Source organism: Babylonia areolata, chromosome 8 (genome assembly GCF_041734735.1).
Source record: "Babylonia areolata isolate BAREFJ2019XMU chromosome 8, ASM4173473v1, whole genome shotgun sequence".
Classification (NCBI taxonomy): domain Eukaryota; kingdom Metazoa; phylum Mollusca; class Gastropoda; order Neogastropoda; family Buccinidae; genus Babylonia; species Babylonia areolata.
This window is the reverse complement of record NC_134883.1, coordinates 2,074,200-2,079,199: the sequence shown is the minus strand read 5'-3', so window position 1 is coordinate 2,079,199 and position 5,000 is coordinate 2,074,200. Positions and strand designations below refer to the sequence as shown.

At 43.6% G+C, this 5,000-nt stretch overlaps 1 protein-coding gene across 3 annotated transcripts in view; it reads right to left on the bottom strand.

Moving 5' to 3' along the window:
• The window catches only part of LOC143284454 (uncharacterized), a 298,683-nt gene that overhangs the window by 18,890 nt on the left and 274,793 nt on the right, over nucleotides 1–5,000 (bottom strand). The window lies entirely within an intron of this gene.

Here is a 5,000-nt window from a genome sequence, read left to right as displayed (position 1 = left end):
CAAACCAACCCATCGTCTATCCCTAACCCAAACAAACCAACCCATCGTCTATCCCTAACTCAAACACACCAACCCATCGTCTATCCCTAACTCAAACAAACCAACCCATCGTCTATCCCTAACTCAAACACACCAACCCATCGTCTATCCCTAACTCAAACACACCAACCCATCGTCTATCCCTAACTCAAACAAACCAACCCATCGTCTATCCCTAACTCAAACACACCAACCCATCGTCTATCCCTAACTCAAACAAACCAACCCATCGTCTATCCCTAACTCAAACCAACCCATCGTCTATCCCTAATTCAAACAAACCAACCCATCGTCTATCCCTAACTCAAACAAACCAACCCATCGTCTATCCCTAACTCAAACACACCAACCCATCGTCTATCCCTAACTCAAACAAACCAACCCATCGTCTATCCCTAACTCAAACACACCAACCCATCGTCTATCCCTAACTCAAACAAACCAACCCATCGTCTATCCCTAACTCAAACACACCAACCCATCGTCTATCCTTAACTCAAACACACCAACCCATCGTCTATCCCTAACTCAAACAAACCAACCCATCGTCTATCCCTAACTCAAACACACCAACCCATCGTCTATCCCTAACTCAAACAAACCAACCCATCGTCTATCCCTAACTCAAACCAACCCATCGTCTATCCCTAACTCAAACCAACCCATCGTCTATCCCTAACTCAAACCAACCAACCCATCGTCTATCCCTAACTCAAACACACCAACCCATCGTCTATCCCTAACTCAAACAAACCAACCCATCGTCTATCCCTAACTCAAACACACCAACCCATCGTCTATCCCTAACTCAAACAAACCAACCCATCGTCTATCCCTAACTCAAACAAACCAAACCATCGTCTATCCCTAACTCAAACACACCAACCCATCGTCTATCCCTAACTCAAACAAACCAACCCATCGTCTATCCCTAACTCAAACCAACCAACCCATCGTCTATCCCTAACTCAAACCAACCCATCGTCTATCCCCAACTCAAACAAACCAACCCATCGTCTATCCCTAACTCAAACACACCAACCCATCGTCTATCCCTAACTCAAACAAACCAACCCATCGTCTATCCCTAACTCAAACAAACCAACCCATCGTCTATCCCTAACTCAAACACACCAACCCATCGTCTATCCCTAACTCAAACACACCAACCCATCGTCTATCCCTAACTCAAACACACCAACCCATCGTCTATCCCTAACTCAAACACACCAACCCATCGTCTATCCCTAACTCAAACCAACCCATCGTCTATCCCTAACTCAAACACACCAACCCATCGTCTATCCCTAACTCAAACAAACCAACCCATCGTCTATCCCTAACTCAAACACATCAACCCATCGTCTATCCCTAACTCAAACAAACCAACCCATCGTCTATCCCTAACTCAAACACACCAACCCATCGTCTATCCATCGTCTATCCCTAACTCAAACAAACCAACCCATCGTCTATCCCTAATCAAACACACCAACCCATCGTCTATCCCTAACTCAAACCAACCCATCGTCTATCCCTAACTCAAACAAACCAACCCATCGTCTATCCCTAACTCAAACACACCAACCCATCGTCTATCCCTAACTCAAACCAACCCATCGTCTATCCCTAACTCAAACACACCAACCCATCGTCTATCCCTAACTCAAACCAACCCATCGTCTATCCCTAACTCAAACACACCAACCCATCGTCTATCCCTAACTCAAACAAACCAACCCATCGTCTATCCCTAACTCAAACACACCAACCCATCGTCTATCCCTAACTCAAACACACCAACCCATCGTCTATCCCTAACTCAAACAAACCAACCCATCGTCTATCCCTAACTCAAACACACCAACCCATCGTCTATCCCTAACTCAAACAAACCAACCCATCGTCTATCCCTAACTCAAACACACCAACCCATCGTCTATCCCTAACTCAAACAAACCAACCCATCGTCTATCCCTAACTCAAACACACCAACCCATCGTCTATCCTTAACTCAAACACACCAACCCATCGTCTATCCCTAACTCAAACAAACCAACCCATCGTCTATCCCTAACTCAAACACACCAACCCATCGTCTATCCCTAACTCAAACAAACCAACCCATCGTCTATCCCTAACTCAAACCAACCCATCGTCTATCCCTAACTCAAACCAACCCATCGTCTATCCCTAACTCAAACCAACCAACCCATCGTCTATCCCTAACTCAAACACACCAACCCATCGTCTATCCCTAACTCAAACAAACCAACCCATCGTCTATCCCTAACTCAAACACACCAACCCATCGTCTATCCCTAACTCAAACAAACCAACCCATCGTCTATCCCTAACTCAAACAAACCAAACCATCGTCTATCCCTAACTCAAACACACCAACCCATCGTCTATCCCTAACTCAAACAAACCAACCCATCGTCTATCCCTAACTCAAACCAACCAACCCATCGTCTATCCCTAACTCAAACCAACCCATCGTCTATCCCCAACTCAAACAAACCAACCCATCGTCTATCCCTAACTCAAACACACCAACCCATCGTCTATCCCTAACTCAAACAAACCAACCCATCGTCTATCCCTAACTCAAACAAACCAACCCATCGTCTATCCCTAACTCAAACACACCAACCCATCGTCTATCCCTAACTCAAACACACCAACCCATCGTCTATCCCTAACTCAAACACACCAACCCATCGTCTATCCCTAACTCAAACACACCAACCCATCGTCTATCCCTAACTCAAACCAACCCATCGTCTATCCCTAACTCAAACACACCAACCCATCGTCTATCCCTAACTCAAACAAACCAACCCATCGTCTATCCCTAACTCAAACACATCAACCCATCGTCTATCCCTAACTCAAACAAACCAACCCATCGTCTATCCCTAACTCAAACACACCAACCCATCGTCTATCCATCGTCTATCCCTAACTCAAACAAACCAACCCATCGTCTATCCCTAATTCAAACACACCAACCCATCGTCTATCCCTAACTCAAACCAACCCATCGTCTATCCCTAACTCAAACAAACCAACCCATCGTCTATCCCTAACTCAAACACACCAACCCATCGTCTATCCCTAACTCAAACCAACCCATCGTCTATCCCTAACTCAAACACACCAACCCATCGTCTATCCCTAACTCAAACCAACCCATCGTCTATCCCTAACTCAAACACACCAACCCATCGTCTATCCCTAACCCAAACAAACCAACCCATCGTCTATCCCTAACTCAAACACACCAACCCATCGTCTATCCCTAACTCAAACACACCAACCCATCGTCTATCCCTAACTCAAACAAACCAACCCATCGTCTATCCCTAACTCAAACAAACCAACCCATCGTCTATCCCTAACTCAAACAAACCAACCCATCGTCTATCCCTAACCCAAACAAACCAACCCATCGTCTATCCCTAACTCAAACCAACCCATCGTCTATCCCTAACCCAAACAAACCAACCCATCGTCTATCCCTAACTCAAACCAACCCATCGTCTATCCCTAACCCAAACAAACCAACCCATCGTCTATCCCTAACTCAAACAAACGATGAACCAACAACAAAAACACCACCACAACGCACCAAACCTCACTCACAGTCAAAACCATACTGTCAAATCAACACACTAAACCAAAAACTAAACTTCACAATACAAACCAAACTATCAAATCAACACACCAAACCAAAAACCAAACTTCACAATACAAACCAAACTATCAAATCAACGCACCAAACAAAACGGAAAAAAAGCAAATTCATAATCCAAATCAAATTATGTGGACAATGCTCTAAACCAGAGAAGCGATGTAAACCCACCATGGATATGCACCTTTTATGAAGATATAAAATCACGTAATGCATGCAGTAAATGGTAAAGTATCCCAAACTTTAAAAAAGATACAAAAGGGATGTCGCCGAGCAGACCAAAAACATACACTCAGGCTTTTCATAGACACTGTTTGCCACACCCTGCAACGGGCCATCAATTCTATGCTGATAGTAACTAGGTTTCAGGTCACCGGATGAAGCCTTACCTGCATGAAACTATGTCCTCGACAAGTCACTATGAACGTTGATGTTTTTGACTTTTTACACATTTAGCATCAATTGTTTCTCTTGTTAAATTAAGAACTTCTCTTTTACGAAGTCCATTAGGTAAATTTCTGTAATTGTACTTGAATATTTATTTTAATTTTATCCATATTTGATTCCACACTCTCTCTTCCCGGTTTCCCCAAACCCACCATCCCCCCCCCCCTCCCACACACAATCCTCTCCTACCTTTAAAACGATAATATTGAAACGTGAAATTCAATACTTTAACACTAAAAAAAATAAATGTCTACAATAACTAGTAAGTGTGACAGGGCATGAAACAAAATTTCACTGCACTCCGCACGTCAACGTGTTCTAACACTACTGTTCCTTCCTTGTGTACAAAGATGTGATGAATGTGTTTTCTCCTAGACCTTTAGTGAATGATAATAATGAAAGAACAAAAACAACCTAACTCAACCTACCCACCCAAAACCTGACCCCGCAATCCATCCCTACCCACACCCATACCACACAACACGATGGAAGGGAGTGTAAACGCACTGGAATGACAAAGAGCTGTTGTAATGTTATGTTTATATATAATAAAATTATATATGGATGATGTCAAGCGCTCTGAGCAGTATTAGTACTGGATATCGGGCCATAGAAAAGTTATGAATTATTATTAATATCATTGTGCAGGATAATCAGTCGTGTTCGACTATGACCATCAGAACAGCAGAAGAGATAACTGCTGTCCCGACTATCTGGGCTATAATTTGATTATAATGGAGAGTGTCTTGCCCAAGTTACATCCCCACTGTCTCGGGGATTTTAGGATAGTCGGCATTAGGGATGGTTCCCCAAAGGC